Source organism: Suncus etruscus, chromosome 5 (genome assembly GCF_024139225.1).
Source record: "Suncus etruscus isolate mSunEtr1 chromosome 5, mSunEtr1.pri.cur, whole genome shotgun sequence".
Taxonomy (NCBI): Eukaryota; Metazoa; Chordata; class Mammalia; order Eulipotyphla; family Soricidae; genus Suncus; species Suncus etruscus.
In genome coordinates this window covers 141,484,838-141,508,085 of record NC_064852.1, presented here as the reverse complement: position 1 = coordinate 141,508,085, position 23,248 = coordinate 141,484,838, and the positions used below count along the sequence as shown (strand labels likewise).

General features: G+C 32.7%; 1 non-coding gene across 1 annotated transcript; it reads right to left on the bottom strand.

Annotated features, from left to right (window-relative positions):
* Window positions 1-16,224: 16,224 nt before the first annotated feature.
* On the bottom strand, window positions 16,225-16,331 carry LOC126010547 (U6 spliceosomal RNA). Its single transcript, XR_007496571.1, has one exon. It is a non-coding gene; the product is annotated as a U6 spliceosomal RNA (small nuclear RNA).
* Between the last annotated feature and the right edge of the window lie 6,917 nt (window positions 16,332-23,248).

Sequence of the window (23,248 nt, the reverse complement as noted above, 5' to 3'; positions counted from 1 at the left end):
TCACTACAGCACAGAGGTTAATTTACTGAAATTAAAATCCAAAATAATTAAAGACCTTGATATCAAACCTGAAACCATAAGATACATAGAACAACACATAAGTAAAAAACTCCATGATATAGAGACTAAAGGCATCTCAAGGAGGAAACATCACTCTCTAATCTAGTGGAAGCAGAGATAAAGAGATGGGACTATATTAAGCTGAGAAGCTTCTGTACCTCAAAGAAATTAGTGACTAGGATACAAAAGCAACTCATAGTATGGGAGAAACTACTTAGCCAATAACAATCAGAAAAAGGGCTGCTGCCAAAGTGGTGGCACAAGTAGTAAGGTGTCGACATTGCCCGTGCTAGCCTACGACTGAACACGGTTTGATCCCCAGCGTCCCATATGGTCCCCCAAGCCAGGAGCTATTTCTGAGTGCATAGACAAAAGTAACCCCTGAGCGTCACCGGTGTGTGACCCAATAACCAAAAAAAAAAAAAAAAAGCGAGGGGGGGCTACTATCTAAGATATACAAGTTACAAACAGAACTTCATAAGAATTTAAAACCAGCAAAAAATGGGGAGAAAAAATTAATAGACACTTCCTCAAAGATGAAATACAAATGGCTAAAAGGCACATAAAATTCTTCACATCACTAATCATCAGGGAGATGCAAATCAAAATATTAATAAGGTACATTTCTCATGCCAAAGAGACTGGCACACATCACAAAAATAATAATAATAATAATAATAATAATAATAATAATAATAATCAGTGCTGATGGGGATGTGGGGAGAAAGAAACTCTCATTCACTGCTGGTGGTAATGCTTTCTAGTCCAGCCTTTATGGAAAAAAATATGGAGAGTCCTCAAAATCCTGGAAATTGATCTCCCATATGATCCAGCTATATCTCGCTTGGGGATATATCCTAGAAACAAAAATACATTACAAAATTTTATTCTGCACAACTATATTCATTGTGGTGCAATTTGTAATAGCCAGAATCTGGAAACAACCAAGATGCCCTTCAGCAAATGAATGACTAAAGAAACTGTAGTACATATACACAATGAAATATTATGTAGCCATCAGAAGAAATGAAGTCATGAAATTTTCCAATACACGGATGGACATGGAAACTATTATTCTGAGTGAAATAAGTCAGAGGGAGAGAGGTTGAATAATCTCAATCATCTATGGGTTTTAAGAAAAATAAAAGGCATTATTGTAATAATGCCTAAGGACAATAGAGATGAGATCTGGAAGGACAAGTTCATAATATGAAGCTCACCACTAGTAGTGGTGAGTACAGTACAGAAATTACTGCATTAATAACTATATTGACAATGTTAATGAGAGTAGAATGCTTATCTCAAATACAAGCAGGAGGTGGGGAGGAGGAAAATGGGGGACATCGATGGTGGGAATGTTGCACTAGAAGGGGGTGTTCTTGTTTGTTTATTTGTTTTGCTTTTGGGCCACACCCAATGATGTAAGGGGTTACTTCTCACTATGAGCCCAGAAATAGTTCCTGGCTTGGGGGACCATATGGAACCTTGGGGGATCAAACCTTGGTCCATCCTAGGCTAGAGGGAGTAAGGATGACACCTTACAACTCGTGCCACCACTCTGGCCCTAAGGGGGTGTTCTTTTTATGACTGAAACCCAACTACAAATATGTTTGTAAACACAGTGCTTAAATAAAGATATTATTTAATTATAGAAAAAGAAAAGCATTCCTATAGCATTGGGTATATATATATTCAGTCTGATAATGAAATAAAAATACTATGGATAATTTTAAAAAGTGTCATAATAATAGTCCAAACAATTTGAAATCCAATTAAACAAATACATATTTTTAGTATTTTAAAGTATTTTAGTATAAGTATATACTAAATTATAATTATAATACTATATTATATTAGTATATACTAAATTCTAAATTTAGTATATTTAGTATTTAACATATACTAAAATATTTTTAGTATTTCTTATAATATACAATCGAAATAATTGTTCAATTTTGTATACAGATCTATACTTCCCTACATAATATATTTAGGTATACATATTATCTCTAAGATATAGTCACATTTTTCTAGACTAAATGAGATTGCCAAATCAAAAATAATGAGTATAGAATAATTATTAGCATATTTAATAATCCCATATATTAAGGGAAGCATATAAATGATAAAAATTAAAGATAGAGTGAATGAAAAGGAATGTATGAATTTATTCTGAAGAAAATACATTATGAGGAGTAATTAAATGTTTAAATTTAAAGCTTAAAAAGGGAAAAAGTTTGAGGTTTGTAAAATAGTGCAATGAACTAAAGCCCATGCATTGCATGCAGAACCCTGCAATCTGTCATAGAATTTAGACCCTTATATAGACATATATATATATATAGAAACATAATAAACTCAATCAAAAATGAAAAGCGGAGGTTACTAGATTTAATACAGATACTTAAAGAGTAATTAGAGTTTACTTTGAGAAAACTCTGTGCTACAAAGCAAGAGAACCTGGAAAAAATATCTTAGATCCTAACAACACAACACCAGGTAAATGAAACATCTGTGTAAATTTTTTAGTTACAACTTTTTTTAAATAAATGTTTTTATTTTATGACAAAAGTAGTCATTAAAAAATCATGTAAAAATAAAAATATTAAATGAAGAATAAAATGTGAAAATATGTAATGTATTTGGAATTTTTACTTAAGATGTGCAGGTATAATTCTATAATACTCAATAAAATTTAAATTAATATAAAATGTTGGATAATATTAAATGTTTTAATAGTTTATATTTATTTTAAATATATTATTATATATTATATAAACAATATTAAATATTAATATTTAAAATGGTCATTAATCAAGGTATATCTTTTTTGTTTGGTACAACATATTTTTTACATACTTGTGGCTCTGTACAGCTCCATTTTCACACTTATTATTCCATGGATCGACACCTGAAATCACTCTAAGTAAGAGAATCATAGCAATATTAGTGAAGAAGAAGTTCATGAAAGCATTTTTTTTCAGCCAAGTAATAGAGTTCTTTTATGAGAGAGGAACTGTCCTTGTTTAAGAACTTGTGTTGGGGGCCCGGAGAGATAGCACAGCGGTGTTTGCCTTGCAATCCAGGACCAAAGGTGGTTGGTTCGAATCCCGGTGTCCCATATGGTCCCCCGTGCCTGCCAGGAGCTATTTCTGAGTAGAGAACCAGGAGTAACCCCTGAGCACCTCCGGGTGTGGCCCAAAAAAACCAAAAAAAAAAAAATAACTTGTGTTGGTAAAACACATGGGTTATAAAATAAATATTGATTCAACGAATAATGTGAAGTCAAGTGTTTTCCTAAATTGTTCTTCTTGGTGAACGTGTGTTTATGTGGGGAAAATAAAAGCACAGAAATGCGTGTGGTGGTGGGAGAAAATGAAGCAATGAGGTCAGCAAGTTGAGAGGAGGCAAGAGACCAGCTCAGAGGCATTGGTTGAGTTCATATATTTGAGATGTTGTGGTCAATAGTATTAAAAGAGTCAATATTGGGCTGGAGCAGTGGAGCTAGAGGTAAGTCATCGGCCTTGTAAGCTCTAGCCTAGAACTGACCATGGTTTGAACCCCTGGAGTCCTATATGGTCCCCCTCAAGCCAGAGCTATTTCTGAGTGCATAGCCAGGAGTAGCCCGAGTGTCAAACATGTGTGGGCCAAAAAAAAACAAAAAAAAAAAACAAAAAAAAAAACAAAAAAAAAAACAACCAAAAACCAAAATAAAGGATTCAATATTTAAAATATGCACTTTACATTTCTTGCATATCCAGTTACTCTAGATTTTTATGGTGGGTCAATTTAGGGGTAACAACCAGTAGTACTCAGAATATATTCTTGGCACTGTGATCAGGAGTGAATGTAGCCATGAGATGTGTGTTGGGGTAAATGAGGGTTGGAGGAACTGCACTGCTATTGAGACACTCACTAACTCCTTAGTGTGTCCTTGAATTTTTATTTGTATAATTTACATGCAAAACTTCTCATACTTACAGTGGAAGAGATAATATAGTGGTAATGAATTTTCTTTATATGACATCAACTCCATATTGGATTTCCCAGCACCTGCATGGTCTCCAAAGTACGAATAGTGTCATGTGGACATCACCAGAAGTAAACTCTAAATAGTGTTAGGTATGACCCCGTGAAAATAGAATAATAAATATTCTCTATGCTTATGCTACTTTCACAGTATTCATATGGGAATTTCCTTCTGTTAATCTAGGCCACTCTTTCTCTTGGATTCCTGAAATTACAGGCATCTGTCCTGCCCCCATGCTGAACTTTTCCATTGTATCATGTGATTTTTTCCATACAGTCCTGAATTACCCTGTGTCATATGCTGGCCTCCTGGGTAGAGGTTTGTTTATGGTAGTCTATCCTGAAGTTTGGCTTGCCTTTCAATTACTCTTTGTTTCTAGAAGTTTCTATTATCCTCAAGTGCCTTGGCTAGAAGGGTTGAGTCATTTATCATCCCTTGGGACATACATGAGGAAATACCCTCTTCTGCATCATGTTAGTTTTTTGCTATCTTTGTTCCTTAGCTATGTTTATGATATGATTGCTATTCATATTATTATTATTAAATTATTATTACTAAATGACCAATTAAAAGAACAAGCTTATCAGGCACTCCTTGCTTAATTCCTCTCCTTCCACTATAACAGCATTAGCAGTATACAAGGCAAGGTCTTACTTGATTTAAAGTGTGTCAGTTCCTGAGTTTCCTGTAATGTGAAAGAATTTCCTGAAAGCTCAACTCTGACAAGAATAATTATAGTTACTTAGGGCACAAAGAAACAAGACAAGAGATGGTTGGTGCTCACATGGGGAGGGATAAAGCAAATTTGTATATATATATAAATCCAGAAGGGAAGATTTATGACCAGCATCAAAGTGAATAGTTTTCTACCATGAAGATGCAGTGAAACTTAAGTTGGGCAGTAACTCAGGACATTACATGGGTGAATCTCATTCCTCAAAACTGTTAGAGAAGAGAATTTAGAAAAGGAGAAGCAAACATCTAGATTAAGGGGGTGTAGTCACTGACTCCTTCTGGTTAAATCATGGCATATTGTTAGTTGACCTCTATGACCCTGTTCAGAAACTGCTTGACAGATGGTATCCCTTGTAGAGCTATTTCTTTCTGGGGAGGCCTGTACAGAGGATTTGTTCTAGGGATTTTCCTTTGGGCTGAAAACTTAGAAGACACCACAGCACCAGAGATGGAAAGGAAGAACAAAAGAGGGGCAATATACAACCCTCCAAGATTAGTATTCCTAATTGAGCTTGACCTTGGTCCATCCCTTATCCTTCATAGTATCTGGTTATATACCTACCATTACTATTTTGCTCTAGGGCACTACTAATTTCCATTGTTCATGCTGTTTCCCTAGAGTTTCATCAATGTTTTGTTAACCTTAGTCATCTCAGTTTCTTTTTGATTCCTATATTGTTAAGCTGAAAACCAAGCTTCCTTTATAGAGCAGAAGTTAGAAACCAACATATTTTCTATATCCTTTTTGCTTTATACAACTCCATTTTCACACTTATTGTTCCATGAATAGACGCTTGAAATCACTCTGGATAATGAGAATCATGGCATTATTAGTGAAGTTTATGAAAGCATTTTTTAAGCAATGTGTAATAGAGTTTTTTCTTGAGGGAGTGAGGTCACACCCTGCAGTGCTCAGGGGCCACTCCTAGCTCTGTGATCAGAAATTGGTCCTGGAAGGCATGGGAACCATATGGGATGTCTGGATTTGAACCACCATACACCCAGTGCACAAGACAAGCACCTTACCCCTGTGCTATCTCTGGCCCAGTAATAGAGTTCTTTTATGAGAAAGGAATTGCCCTTGTTTAAGACCTTGTTATGGTATGTTGTGGGTGTCCAAATTCAATTTCTTAATTGATCAATTTGTAAAATTCTTTAGTTATGAGTCCTTTTATTCAGAGTCTTTATTTTTCAACAAGTTTTATCTTACTCATAATAGTCACTAAAAGTACCTCTTTACTTCCTCTGAGTAGACCATACATATATGCAAATTGTTAAAAATACAGCATTGGCCAAAACTTTGGTGTTTGGTGAAGAACCAGAAACTATATATTTTAACTCTATCAAGCATCATCCTCGTCTAAATAAGTAAGTGAAACACAGTCTGGAGAGATAACATGGAGGTAGTGTGCTTGCCTTGCATGCAGAAGGATGGTGGTTTGAATCCTGGCATCTCATATGGTCCCCTGAGTGATTTCTGAGCTGCCAGGAGCGATTTCTGAGTGTAGAGCCAGGAGTTACCCCTGAGCGCTGCTGGGTATGACCCAAAAATCAAAAACAACAACAATAACAACTATATATATGTATATATATACATGTATATATGTATGTATATATACATATATATATATAGAATAGAAATTTAAAAAGGCAAAGTTGGGAATACATGATGTTTTGGTAGATGTGTGATATTCTGCTATGTATATATTTTTATATGCTAATGTAGGTGTTAGGCTTTTATACATTGAAATAAAACTGCTATCACATTAAATTTAAGTGAAATAACTTCATTTCTTAAGATGCTAAAATTCGGGGCCGGGCGGTGGTGCTGGAGGTAAGGTGCCTGCGCTAGCCTAGGACGGATCACGGTTCGATCCCCCGGCGTCCCATATGGTCCCCCAAGAAGCCAGGAGCAACTTCTGAGCGCATAGCCAGGAGTAACCCCTGAGCATCACAGGGTGTGGCCCAAAAACCAAAAAAAAAAAAAAAAAAAAAAAGATGCTAAAATTCATAAAAAATGTAAACTTATGATAGTGATGACTTGATACAGCAAAATATATAAACTTACCCTACAGTTCACTGATGGAAGCATCCTACAAAATTCTAAGATAGAAAGTTGTGCTTTGAATTGAATTTCAAATTCATAAGCAAATATAAGCAAATAAAAATCTTTGTATTATAAATTTCTGGCTTGGTAATTTTATGTAGAATCTACAATAAAATTCATTAATTATTTTTAGTTTTTTAAGTATAGTATATATTTTAAAATTTATATCTTAGTTAAGTAAACATGCTGACTATCATTGTTCTTTTTATTGCTCCTTTTTGAAATATAATAATTTGTACTTTAACTTGTTTAAGCATTAGGAGTTAAGTGAGTCCAATATCTTAAATTGTAGGTATCATACTGTACATCTCATTGATATTGAATTTTTAATTTTGGCTTTAACATTGATATACATTTAACTATAAAAATAATTCGATTTTGTTTTGTATTTGGGCTGCACATTGCTATTCTCAGGGTTTTCTACATGTCCTTCACTCAGGATCACTCCAGGTGGTGGTCCTGGGGCAATATGAGATGCTGAGAATTGAGCCTGGTTGCCTACATGCAAGGGAATCACCATACTCACCATAGTATTATTCTAGACCACAAATTTGTTATCTTTGGTAAACAATTACAGTGTCTTTCAAGATGTCAATAAAATAAAAACAGTCACAAAAAATAGGTAAATTTCTCCAAATATAATTGGTTCTTGTTCCTCAAAACACACATTATTCTGAAGCAACACAAATTTAATTAAGGAGATTCAGCTACTGCGATCACCTGGAAAAGTACACTTATAAAATAAAGATTGTTTTAATCCAGGCTCAGGGAATTGCTATATTGCTTCCAAGATAAAGTATTAACTTCTGAATGCTAAGAAAAATATTTCACATTAAAACCTGTACTGTTAGGTAGTTGAATGATCGTTAGATTTTTCTTTTGTTATAAACAGAAAAGAAATGTTTCCTTCTCTCTGTCTCTAGGAAACATTATTTTCCTGAGATATCTTGCCATAGATCTATTCTTAATTATTACCTAGGGGCTTAACTGATTGATAGCAGGCAAGCATTGATTAAAAATCTTCAATATGTTAATGCAGATCTATTAAATATCCTAAGTCTATCAAATTGATTGTCTTGTTCTCTGTAAAATTAAACTTTTCTCAGAAGGCAATTTGAAAATAAGTAAGCTTATTATCACATGGTAGCCTCACCACTAATCTTCATCATTTTCACTAACAAAAAGTGTTATTAGATATCCAGCAGCATCCCTGTTCTTTTTCCTGCCTCAATTAGCTTAGTTAGAATCACAGAGGAAGTTGGGATATATATATATATATATATAATATATATATATTGAGTATCATTTGATATAACTTATGTTATTGAAATATTTAGAAGGAAAAAAGACATAAAACAGCTTACTATAAGATGCATATATTAAAATTAGCATAATTAGCACAGTTTACTCTAGGTTCATCAATGTTACAAATCATAAAGTTATCTTTTCAGAACATAGAATGGGTTATTCACTGTCTATATATTATATCTCCTTAGTCATCTGTTGATGAGCATTTGTTTCCATATATTAGTTATTATAAATAATGCTTTTGTAATATATATTATATAATTTTTAAAATTTAGGTTTTCATTGTGCTAGATAATATACAAAGTAAGAATTCCTTGATCATATGGAAGTCATATTTTTATTTATTTGTGCAATCTGCATAATGTTTTTTCATAAAGGGTGTAACAATGGGTCTGAGAAACATTGAAGTAGATAGAAAACATATATTGCATGTGGGATCCTGATATCTAGCATACCAATGGTCCACTGAGCACAGAAACAGGAATAAGCCATGATTATTACCATATATGACCAAAAACAAACAAATAAAATAAAACCAAGGGTGCACCAAATTAATTCCCATGCTGTGTATGAAATAATTGATTAAATGATGCTGCAAATTTTGCTCAGTATTATTTAACATTATATATCACTGCTAGGCATTTTGAGAATATTTTATTGTCCACATCAATAAGTTAATAATATTTAAAGAAAAATATTAACATCTATGTGAGCAAAATATTAGAATAAAGTTTGGCTTTATTCAAGTACTATCACATTTCTTTTTATTTTAATCAAAAATGCTTTATTAAATCCTGTGAAGTATCATTGTATAAGCTATAGATGCTATTACTTAATAATATTACTTATTGAATTATTGTTGGCTCAAGATACCCAGAAAACTAGAATCACAGAAGAGAATGTAAAAATGGGTGTGTAATTGAATGTAATAACACATATTTCAATAGTACACTGGGTAGGATACTTGTTTTGCAGGAAGCTACTCCTGGTTACATCCTGACACTACATGTTGAGCTTCTAGGAGTAAAATCTGAGCCCAATCTGGAGTGCCTCCCCCCCCCAAAAAAAAAACAATGCCATACACTTAAAAGTAGAAAAACAGACTTTATTTATAGAAGCCACAAGTACTATTGTACATCTACTATTGTCCTGAGATAAATTATATTTACATAAATATATATATTTGACTCTGAGTTTCTATAAAAAATCTAGTGTGAAAATCTTATTTTAGAGTAAATGTTTTGTAAAATGGAGAATTGAATGCTAATTGGCAATAACACTGTAGGGTGCTAACTGATGGTAGATATACAAGTTTTAATGAAATTTTTTTACAATGAATGTAAATTTATTTAAGGAGGTCATATAACACCCTATGCTCAATATAACTACATAAATTTGTTAATAAATTATAGAAGCTCATCCTATATTTTTGCTTTTCTAAATCCATTCAAATCAATTATCTTTACAGTTTCAAAGATATTATGGCAGGCGTTACTCTAATAAAACACAGAGTGACTGATTCTTTAATTTTAAGAAAGTCATATATAGAATTTGGAACATAAAAATAGAAAGAGTCTAATATATAATTGGTTTTATTGATAATAATAATTTTTAAAAATACTCTAAAGGTAAAAATACTCTGCATTAAAGGCTATACGTCTTCTTAAAAGAAAAGACATTTTTGAAGTCATGCCTAAATAAAAGTTTAAATGTCTTGATTGATTTGATTTTTTTGAGATTTATTAAATTAAGCAAAATGAGTAATGGATCTTGAGACTCTAAGATAAAGCAATCTATGTGGGAGCATTTTTTAATATAAAAGATATTGTACTTAATAAGAGAAGATAAAACTTTATTCTGGATAAAATGTTGAAGGAACTAGAGGAAGCAACGCTAAGAGAAGTTGAACTTCTTATTAAGTACAATATCTTATTAAGTACAATATCTTATTGTACTTCTCTTATTATCTTCTTATTATCTTCTCTTATTAATTACAATATCCTTTATATAAATATATACATATACATATATGAAAATGATGTGTTGGAATTGTGACAACTAAATTGAGGTTACTAGTAGGAAGTGAAGACATATTGGAAGTGTCCTACTGACAGTGGAAGAGGGTTATTGTCACTTTGAAGATTGATGAACTGTGATAATATTGTAGTTCTAAAATATTAAAACTAGGGGCCAGAGATAGCACAGTAGTTAAGACATTGTATTTCACGAGACTGGCCTAGGTTTGGTTCTCAATATTGCCTAAATTCTCTCAAGAACTTCCAACTGACCCCAGGAGTATTCCCTGAAAACAGCTAATAATGCCATCCAACTAAAATAAATAAGTAAATAAAATTAAATATATATAAAGTTAAAACATAAAATGAATACCTTTATAAAAATAATTTTTAAATGCACTGCTAAATAATAGATAAAATAAAAGTACTTGGAAATATACATAAACAAAAGTCAGAGGCAGCTTATTGGTTTATTAATTCAAGCTGTTCTAAGGTAATTTACTATGACAGACTTAAAATAAAAATAAATATACACTATATATGATAATCAAAATTATACTTACAAACTTAAGGTGGTCTTTGATCATTGGAATACAGCCTAACTCTATTTTTTTTTTTCTGTCTGTTCTTAGACCAGATAACTGTTGGGGAAAGTGATGTCTCCCATATTCCTTTACTAAGGGTCGCTCTAGCTATTCATGGGTGTTCCAAATTAATTTTAGGAGTATTTGATCCACTTCTTCTCAGGCCAAAGAGAATGGCACACAACACAAAGAAGAGGAATAAACAGTGCTGATGGAGATGTGGAGAGTAAAGAACTCTTCTTTATTGCAGGTGGAATTGCCATCTAATCCAGCCACTATGGAAAACAATATAGAGATTCCTCACAAAACTGGCAATTGAGCTCCCAATTGATCTAGTTATACCACTCCTATGGATATACCCTAGGAAAACAAAAACACATTACAAGATGTTTTTTTGCACACCTATATTCATTGCAGTGCTATTTATAATAGCCCTAATCTGAAAACAACCAAAATGCTTTTGAACATATAAATGGCTAAGATACTATGGTACATATACACAATGGAATATTATGCAGACATCAGGATGGATGAAGTCATGAAATTTTTCTATACATGGATGTACATGGAATCTATTATGCTGAGTAAATAAGTTAGAGAGAGAGAAAGATAGACACAAAATTGTCTCATTCGTCTTAGGTTTTAAGGATAATAAAAGACATTATTGTAATAATGCCCAGAGAAAATAAAGAAAACTTTTAACTTATAACCTTTAGCAAATATTCTCCATAATATTTCTACTTAAATTATATCACTCATTCTGTGTTGAAGTATCATTACATTGAATTATGAATTATATCATAAAGGATTTTGGAAAGTGTTATAAATATCTATAAAAATGAAGATACATATTATCCACAATCATAGATTTTATTATACAAGATTTAAGATTTTGAAATGTTTCCCTAATACTTTAAATCAACATTTTTTAACCTAAGAATATAGTATTAGAGGAATAATAGATATAAAATAAATCTGAATATTTAGAGTGAAGAAATTTCCCAAAGCTACAATATCTTGCAAATATTTTTCTCCAAATAAATAGAAGAAACAGTTGTCTACTGAAAGTGACATTTGCATGGCTCTACTCAGCAGAAATAATATGAGTCTCTAATGTTTATATAAATCATCAAAACATGTTTTCATTGAAAAGAGAATGATTAGGGAACTATTTTTACAAAGTAAGACATGCCCTTGTGGGAAGGCAACATGAGTTAGATAGTTTTGAAATCTAGTATATGCTTACTTTTATATTTTCTTCCTGTAAGTCAGAAGTGAATTTGTTTATTATGCCACTTAGTGATCATAAATTCTATAAAGGTGCCTAGTAAGCATGCTATATTATTCAAATGAACTTTTATTATGAGAAATCAGTTTTCCTATGCACAAAACTGCAATAAAAACAGACATTTTATTTTGGTATTTCTACAAAATACTTTATTGTCTTTCTTCTCTATATAAACATCATCTTAACAATAGTAGAAAAGTGGCTTTAGCAAAACATAGTTTTTAATTATACTCTGACAATGAAGAAAAACCATGTTTTCTTGGAGAATTTGATAGAATCCAAAGAATTTCCTATCAAATTGCATATCACATTTCACTGGTTAGGATGAATGTACCTATTTATGCAATGATCCCTAACAAAATAGATTAGATTCCCATTAGTTCTGATACGAGTTTCACGGGGTAGTCAGCGTGCCTTCTTGGATAGGACTGCAGATCTGGAAAAATAAGAACAAGAACAGAATAAATTCTAAAAGAAAAAATAAAGAGGAACATGCTATTACACATTTTTGTTTCTTTTGTCTTTTGTTTGAAGGTGGGGCAAACCTAGCTGCAACCAAGTTATACTAGTGGTTCTGAATTCAGGGATTACTCCCAGAAGACTCTAGAAACCATATCCAGTACTGTGAATAGAATCTGTTAACTGTATGTAAAGCAAGTACTCTTTCTATGTCCTATTTATCTAGTTTCTATTAACCATTCATTAGGATAATATAAATCTTCCGTTTAACCTATCACATGGAAATAAAAGATGTCACTGATTGATCTGATAAGGATATTTTCTGAGATGGCACATTTTGATTTGATGTAAGATAAAACATGACGAGTTGAACATTGAAAGAATAAGTCAAGGTGAAATGAAACAAGGATTAAGGATGAAGAAATGTCAGGAAATAGCATAAGAACATGGCTTAAAATTCTTTGAGAAAACATACAACATTTAACTTTTTCCTAGTCACCAGTCTATCTTCTTATCCTCTTTTCTTTTTATTATAATTTGATATGTGGGGTGAACACCCCATAGCTGTTCAGGGATTATACTTGACTCTGATTTCACTTTACTATTGCCACAGTCTACTGATTGAGTATTAAAATTTTAATCACACATATCTATAAACTAGAATTACAGGAATGAACCAAACATTTATCATTTCACTTGCATTTAATTGCGAGGGTCCAGCAGAGAATTAAAAATGATAATTTACATATTAATACATGTACAAAACTATTACTTTATTATCAAAATATAAATAAGTTGGGGTTCTGCATGGTTCCAACTTAATTTTTTGAAAGTATGTAAATTCATGTTTATAAGCAAGGTAAAATGCAATAAGAATAATATAAAAAAGAATAATATAATTTAAAAATAAAACTATCATAGAATAAATCTGTAACATTCAAATAAATCCCACAATAAAATTTTTATTGTTTTTCCCTATATATTAAGATACTTAATAGCATTCCAGTAAAACTGGCATAACATAATTTTTGTTTATGAATATTAGCTTCAACATTTTAAGTATATTTTTGGTAAATCAAAACTAAATACACTGCAGATATGATAGCATGCTAATTATACCATTATGTATGCAAGCTTGATGCATTTAGAAAAATATATTATTGTTAAAAGCTATTTCTGAAAGCTATACATTTATTTTACAGAAGGGTATATCATAATAATTGATATATAAATATAAAACTGTGTGAAGTGTTTTCATGAAAATGTTTCACTAAAACCTATTCTACTAAAAAGTAACAAATGTTAATACTGTAATCATGCTACTTAAACTATAATACAAATCTATATGATTTCAGTAAAGTTTAGGTAATAGGGTTACAAAAGTATTTTTTATTGATGTATAAAGTTACTGGCCACCACCTCACTACCAAGGTATACATAACCCTTTCTCAATTCTTATTTCAACCTATTCTTAAGTTTCTTCCTTCTCCAATACATTTTCTCAATATTTGTTTATTGACTGTTATAGTTTTAGTGCACTCTGACTTCCTTCGTATCACTTATGTGTTCTATATCTTCAGGTTCCCCTGTTACTTCCCAGATTCTCTCCTATCTCTCTTCTAACCTGGCACTCTCATATCTCTATTCTTATATCTGTGGCTTATTATCAATTACAACAAAAATCTTTAATAAAATTTTAAATAAAATATTTCTTTCTACTTGTAAATTTTTCTATTGGGATCTAAGAAATGATGGAAAGTGACTTTGAATGTTAGATTAAATGCAGTTTTGTATTCATTAGTAAGGTACTATCTAATATAAACTTTTATGATAATATTGAAGACTTAAATGTAATAAATCAACTTAACATGGATATCTATTTTTTTAATTTTCAAAATCTTTAGAAGTCATTGTTAGCATAGTTATAATTACCAAAGTTATAATTACCATAGTTTTTTCCTTCTCAAATTTATTGTTCAATTAATCAGACACTATCTGGACTCATTGGACAACTCTTCACTATAGTTCCAACTAGATAAAACTGCTTATAATAATTGGACGTTTATTTTATCCTGGACTACAATGGCCAACTAATTTTCCCAAACACAAGAATGAGAGAAATTATTGTTAGCTTCCTCATCTAATCTCTGATATATAATAATTTTATATAACAAATAAACACATATTGGTATAAACACTCTACATATGAGTGCATATATATTTATATTTATATAAAAGTTCTCTACTTCATTTTACTTTATGTTCACTATATTCTGTATTCATTTAATTATTGTGGATCAATTTGCAGAGATACACTTTTTGAGATACATTTTTATTAACACAATTTTTTTCTTTTTAAATAATACAGACATCACTTTGTAATATCTGGAATAAATAATATCTTATTCTGACAAACAGGCATTGTTATATTCAGGAAAACACAGTTAAGGTTACATATATTATTTTATTAGAAAAAATGGGTTAATTACAGCTATAGAGCACCATTCCCAGGAGACCTTGAAAGGATAAAAAGCTCTGCAGGTGGAACTTTTAGCACCGCATTTCCTGGAGTATGAGCTACCCAAAGATTTTTCTACTCTGAATTAGCAGAATTTTAATTCCATATCAAGTTATCTACATTGTCTGAAATATGATCTATCTAGAGATAGGTTCTACTGATTCATGATCTGGAATATTTGGTTTGACATATGGAAAATAAACACCAAAACTTGAAGATTAAGTAAAAGTTATATGGGCAGAACTTTTGAAAGACCCAGAATATGAAAAAAGTGTCTAAGTTGTATTTACTAAATTTTATTGCAGAGTAGGTTCTAAGTGATTCAGGAAACCTGGCAGCCTTTCCTAGGTGTAAGTGGGCAACCCCAGATTCTCCAGGATTGCTGAAGGGATTTATATATAAAGGGGAAATTTTCACAGAAGAAATTATGCTTGAATTCAGCTATACAAGCAGCTGCTCATCAAAATCAATGTGCCCACACTGAAGTGGTCAACGTGATAGACACAAAGGACAAACCTGAGCTTTCAACAGACTCCTGACTAGATCCAGCTTGCGACCTGAGGCAGATTTCCTGCATAAGATCTCAAAAGATAGAAGTCATTTTCTTCAGTGAACATTCAAAAGTGTTTATTAAGCACATAATATTTGCTTGGCATAGTTCTGGTTGCTTGGTATAATTCAATATATAAAGAGGCAGTTATTGTTTTTAAAAACTTCTTTCTGGGGGGGGAATAAAAACTTTCTAATAAATCCTATAAAAAGGTAGAAACTCTTAGTTGGTTTTAGAAATTGTACTGTGATACAATCAACACTGGTGTTAGAATTGGTACTAAAATATTATGTCTAAAAGTTAACTATCTTAGTATTACTTAGTAAGTATTTCATAAAGTATTACTTAGTATTACTTAGTAAATTACAGTTGAATAAGTACACATTTTTAAATTAAGTGCTCTTAAAAAGATTCATTACTTAAGTGTAAGTTTCATACTTATTTGCACACAACCACAATAGTGATTAGAAGGGTGTTTAGCTTATTTTGATCACCAGTAACAACTTCGTTAGAATCTAAGTACACTTTGTAGAGAATTTTATCTTTTATTTTATTTTTTAATTTTATTTAAAAAATATGGAACTCCTCAGAAATTTGCACGTCATCCTTGTGCAGGGGCCATCCTAATCTTCTCTGTATTGTTCCAATTTTAGTATATGTGCTGCTGAAGCAAGCACTGTAGAGAATTTTAATAGGTTTTTCTTACTGGTTGACTCTGCACTTAAAATAGTACTTAGCACATGAGGTAGTAAATAATATATTTTGAGGTAGAAAATAAAGTTTGCAGCCAAAATTTGTCTAGTAGCTTACCATTCTCTTCTCTTAGATAAATCATCTGGATCTCTAAGTACTCCATATCTTCCTTTTTTGGGTTGTGCTAGAAAGAAAGAACATCATCTCCTAGTTAATGGCACTTTAATGGCACTAGTTGCAGACTCATTTTCAGGAACCTATTCTTGAACACAGAAGAAGTAATTTCTAGGTTTGGGTCAAATTAGGGAGGCCAAAATTCTTTGCTCAGCTCAGCCACAAAGCACATTTTATTCCCCTTGTTCATATCAGGAACATCTTCCTGCCTGGGTATCCTCACCATTGCTATCCAATAGTTGTAGCTCCATGGAGGCGACACACATGCCATGAGGTGACTTGATGTGGGAGGGGTTCTGTAATATACAGAAACATATAATTATACCCATGCTGTGATATGCAGTGAGTAGGACATCCAGAGAAAACAGGTTGGAGAGAGTCTGGGTATTGCAACAGTTACTGAAAACTGGAAATCTTTAATGGTTTAAATGTAGCTTTATTAGTCTACTTGGAATGAGATCCTCAACTGAGAAGAAAGTTATTTTGAAAGAAAAACTGAAACTGTGATGTGGGCTGGCAACCTGAAATCAAGTCCAGAGAGTTTCTAACATCATTGTAACATTGTAATCATCTTATAAAAGGAATGATCAGTCAACTGTTCTTATTAAAAATAATCTATCCTCATTATCAAAAGGCAGTGATTTGGTATCTATATCATTCTGGACAATTAAAGAATAAATTAAATATAATTATTTTCCAAATCTGTGACTATGACCTAACACCAAATATTGCCATAATCCAAAGAAGAAGGTAAGATATTTAAAATTGAAGTTCAAAGCACAGACAGATGAATGTATGAATAAGAAAAGAGAAAAAAAGAGAAAGGTAAAGAAAAAAAAAAAGAAAGAAAGAAAAGAAGCAAGGACAGAATGAAAGCAAAAGCTGATAATTCTGCAGACAACCTATAACAAATGATCGTTTAACAAAATTGTACTAAAATAGGATTATTTACACAAGGGATATTCTATGCTGATTTAGAAAATCTATTATCTTTGGTATCTTCCATTTAGATGCAAGAATACATTTTCAAATAAAAAACAGATACATTATGTAAATTATCTACTAACAAAAAGTAGAAATATTCAGTGCCAACACAGAATGGAGAAAGAAACTCCTACCTAGTGACAATGTCACCTTCATGAAAGAGTATAAAAACTACTTATAAAATTAAGAATTGAGCTTCAATAATTTCTTATCTTGAGGATCTATACCAAGGGCAGAACTTATTAAGGAAAACCCTACCCTAGGCTGTAGCCTAAGACTTTTGCAAAAGTCAAGATCTCTAATTACAAAGGCCCAAGTTTGACTACAGAGACTGAGCAAAACCTTTGGAATCATAATTTTCCAGGCTTTGGCTTGGGATCTGAGCAAAAACAGGGAGCACTTGATACAGAAAACTGAATACAACAACAATGATGGACCAGAACTTCTAGGACCATAAGACTCTATCCTAGACCTTGTCCTATGACCTGTGCAAATACCAAAATCTCTAGCTACAGTGGCCTGATTTTTTAATCCACAACTGAGAAGAAAGTTTCCTGGCACCACAAAAAACGCCCTTGGGATATGGCAATGAGTATGTATAGAGCCAGTGGTTGTTCCCATGACGGTATGCTTCAAGGACAAAGAATCCCTGAATCTCTTAGGCCTCGGGAATTCCCTTTCTTCCCCAAAACTTAATGTGCCTATGCAAAAAAAAAAAAAAAAAAAAAAAGGTGGGAGAACACCATACCCTACCACACCAGCACTCCCTCTTTTTTTTTTTTTTTTTTTGTGATATTATTTTCCTTCTCTGTTTTCTTCCACTTTTTTCTTTCTTTTTCACTCTTGTGGTTATTATTTGGTGACTTTTTTTTTGCTGGGTGCATTTTTTTTCTTTTGTTTTTGTTTTTGTTTGGGTTTTCTTTTTGGTAGTTGCTAACACATTTTTTTTCTTTTCTTTTTCTTTCCTATTTTATCTCCAACAGAATCACATAACTTGAATCACTCAGCCTCATAAATTGAGGGAGAAAAAGGATGATACCAGGACCAGACAATCATATAAACATGTAGTGGAAATAAAACATGGTCAGACTTGAACACCAAACCCAAAGTCAATGACAACAAAATAGATACCCAGTCTACAACAAGCTGTAAAGTAGAGACCAGTTACACTAGTATTCTGGGGGGAGGGGGGGTGTAAGGAGGGAGATATGGGATGCATGCTGGGAACAAGGGGGAGGGAGGACAGCACTGGTGGTGGGAATGCCCCTCATTCATTGTCACTATGTACCTTAAATATTACTGTGAAAGATTTGTCATGCTCTTTGGTCACAATAAAAATTTATTAAAAAAATTAAGAATTGAGCTTCCATACAACACAATAATTTCTTATCTTGGGGATATACCAAGGGCCTAAAATGTTTATTTTAAAGATATTTGTATTCCTAGCTCATGTTAACACTATTCAAAATAGCCTAAATATGAAAACAATCCAAGTGTCCAAGAATAGATGACTGGATAAGAATATTGTCTAGATACATAAAATGGAAATACTACTTAGCTATAAGAAAGATTAATAAATATACAGTTTTCTATTCAATACCAGAGGGGAGTGAGATGTGTGAAATCAGAATACATAAATATAGAATGATTTCTCTTATATGTGGAATATAAAGAAACATAAAATGAAATAAGGTGATGATAAATGAACAAAAGCAAAAGAGCATAAGACTTTGCCTACCAAGTGACTAGTGGTGTGTGTTGGGGGTGAAACTGGATGGGAAGAGACCTTGAGACATTGGTGAAGAGGAACTGGCACTCTGGTGGTAGTGTGAAATTTCTTCAAATTTTCAAAATAATTTTTGGAAAATACAGTTTATATTATTTCAATGAATGTGAAAATGGGATAATTTAGCTATGGGATATTAAAAAACTATCCTGATCTAGTGTTATAACCCCCATTGTTTTGCATTTAAGTGTGTGTGGTAGGGGATCAGGAGGGGGCAGATATTTGATACATTACCTTGCTGTATTTCCTGGAAAATTGACTCCTGCAAAAGAAAAAAAAAAATCACAGAGAGTTGTGTCAGCAGACAGAGCAATTTCTCAAAAACTCACAAGAAATCTGTGTAAAAGAGATTGTGGGAGAAAAATCAATTAAAATACAAGCCGTGGCCTGATTTCCTGATACAATGACGCAAAACAGGATTCAACAAAACATATAACATGATATAGTGTTCTGGGGACATAAATGCATGAATATGTTCAAGGCTGTTTAATTGTTCAAAGCAGTTTTGCTATTATGGAAATACCAATTAAAACTAAATGTCTCCTTGCAAAGTTGTGAGGGGCTGGCTATAGGATATCAACTTCATTTGTAGCTAAAACTTACGGAAAGTATAAGCTTCCACTAAAGATGGTTAAGATTAATTGTCAGAGATTCAAATTGCCCTATATCCAGGGCAGGTCAGGCCCAGTTGTACTTATAGGGCTTCAGTGAAGTCTGTAGGGAGGAAGAAGAGGGATAGGTGAATACTCATTTTGTCTTTCTTTTAAAGAACTTGTTGGCATGTTATGTTGTCTATTTATGAGGGTTTTTTTTTTTGGGGGGGGGGGGTCGGGCCACAATGGGGAAAGCTGAAACATATTCCTGTAAGGTCTTGAATATGGCAAGTTTTCCTACCCTCATCACTTGTATTTACTATAGTACTGTAAGTGCACACCACTGAGACTGGCACACATCAAAAAGAACAAGAATAACAAGTGCTGTGTGAATGAGTGCAGAAAGGAACTCTCATTCACTGGTCTGGGAATGTCCATTTGTCCAACAATATTAATATTCCTCAAAAATGGGAAATAAGCTCCCATATGATCCAGCAATATCACTCCTAGGGATATACCCTAGAAACACAAAAACACAGAAAAGCCCCCTGCATTTTTATGTTTGTCACCACACTATTTTCAAAAGGTAGAATGTGGAAACAACTCAGTGCCTGCGAACTGATGAATGGCTAAAGAAATCGTTATCCTCATAAAAGCTGTGAAGAAATAATTCTGGACCTTCCAAGGTGGGGGGAATAACAGATACAAAAAGAATTTTGAGTCATGTGGCCTTACTTACATAACAACCATTTTCTATGAATCCATAATAGTCTCTTTTCCTTTCTATGGATTAAATATCAATTAAGTTACAAGAAATCTCCATAACTTTAGAATTGAGATAAAATGAATAAAACGCATTTTCTTCCAAGACTCTCATGCAAGTTAAGGATCACAGTGGACATGGGGACAAGTCACTACAGAAACAATCAGTGTCAATAATACCTAGATGCTTTGTCACCTGGTCTAGTAACCTGTTATCATTCAGCTTCCTGGTGTGTCTCCAGAAGATGACACTGCTTCCTCTTAATTATGAAATTTCACTCAAGTGACTTCTTCATAACTTTTTTTTTTCATAATGAGGGAAAGGTAATAAATTATACTTAAGGAGAGCTAGATGTGTTTATGAATGACATAGAATTCATGACCCTGCCAAGGTACTCATGGTGCAATGTAAGCACTCAATACATTTTTTTTATTTTTATATTTTATATTATTTATGAATTGTGGCTTCTGACTAGTGCACCATCATACTGGCAAGAGTATTTTATATAGGTTAATAACTAAAATAATAAATAGTGAAGATAAAATCATGTTTTCTGTTTTCCTCTTCAGGGAATCAATTTTGTTGATGAATAAATTCCAATGAGCAAAAACCAATTTTATACTTATGACATTATATAATATGTTCAAACACAAGTTATGCTTACAACCACAGTGAAAATTCAAATAAGGTATATGATACTATATATTTTGTTGGTATATTTAAGTCACTAACATGAATCTCAGTTATTGTTGTCAAGACTGAAGAATATACTCAAAATTACTTATTGTTCCTTCAGCCATCTATAGAAAATACCATAGCTTATTGATTGACTAGTCAAGGATAACTTCTGAATTTTAATTAATGAAGTACAATAATATTTATATGTAGTGACAATACAAAATGAAAGATCATTTTCATATATAAAGAGAAGCATTTAAAACTCTAAATTTTAAAATTAAAAATTAAAATTGATTAGATTACAGAAAAGTTGCTAAGAAAGTATAAATTCCTCACAGAAGACTGTCAATTTCCCTAAGCAGCATCATTTCATGTCATAGTCTCCCATTTGTTAAAGAAACCAACACTGGGGGCAGGAGTGTTAGCACAGCGTTAATGCGATTGCCTTGCATGCAGCTGACCTGGGATGAACCCGAATTTAATCCCTGGCATCCCATTCGGTCCCCCAAGCCTGCCAGGAGCGATTTCTGAACAAAGAGCCAGGAGTAACCCCTATGCATCTCCTGGTGCGGCCCCAAAACAAAACAAAACAAACAAAAAACAAAAATCAAGAGTGACACATTACAATACTTACTTTATTCAGTGTACCAATTTTTACATCAATATAATGTATTTCTCTTCCAATATACCCAATATCTTATTTATTTGCCTCCCTCTGGTCTATGACAGTTTCTCAATCTGTCCTGGTTTCCATGACCATGCCAATTTTGAGAAACTCTAATCAGGCAATTTTGTGATATTTCCCAACCTGAGTTTAATGGTTTATTTTTATCATGCTTGGATTGTGGTTATGGGTTTTCAGAAAGAAAACAAATGGGCATATTTCTGATCACATTCTATCAAGAATTATCAATAGCATCGTGCCTCTTTTATCAGAGCTATTTTTTTGATTACTTAATCAAAGTAGCACTTGGTTACTTTCTGAGCTGTGTGTTCTATCACTAATCCCTGCGAATTTCCTGTGAATATGTGCCTGTCTTCCTTCCTTCCTACTTCCCTTTCTTCCATTTCCTGAAGCATAAACAATGTACCACACTTCACTAAGGAAGACCAACAAATGTACAACAGATGCATGAAAAATTGCTCATCATCACTTATAATTAGGGAAAACCAAATCAAGACAACAATGAGATATCATCTTATACCAGTGAGGACAGCACATATCAAAAATGCTAAGAACAATTTATGTTGTCTGAGATGTGGTGAGAAAGGAACTCTCATTCACTGCTAATGGGAATGCTGCCTGGTCCAATCCCTATGGAAAACAATATGGGAAGTTCTCAGTAAACTCAAAATTGAGCTTTCATATGACTCAGCAATCCCTCTTTTGGGTATCTCTATGCTCAGAACAGAAAAAAAATTGTTTGCATACTGCCATTTTATTGCAGCACTCAGTGCAATAGTCAAAACTTGGAATCAATCTAGATGTCCAACAACAGATGAGTGGATCATGGAAATGTGATACATATATACAATGAAATACTACATAGCTGTAAGAAATAATGAACTCACTCAATTTTCAGCTACATGAATGGAACTGGAAGTATTATGTTAAATGACGTAAGCCAGAAGAAGAAGGATAAATACATAACAATATCACTTATATGTGGTATTTAGAATCACATGAAGAAATTCAAAGGTCTAAATGGAATCTGTCTCAAAAAACTTTGGCCCAGAGTATAGCTAGGAAAAGGAAAGAAAATGAGTAGAAGAGGAGAAGCACAAATATGAAAGGATGGGGTCAGAGGCTAAGTGGTCTCAGGTACAATGGAGTGTTAAAAAAGGACAGAACTAAACATCCAACTCATAGGCAATGACACTGGAATCAAGGGATCCAAATGTTAACAATCTAAATTTAAAATG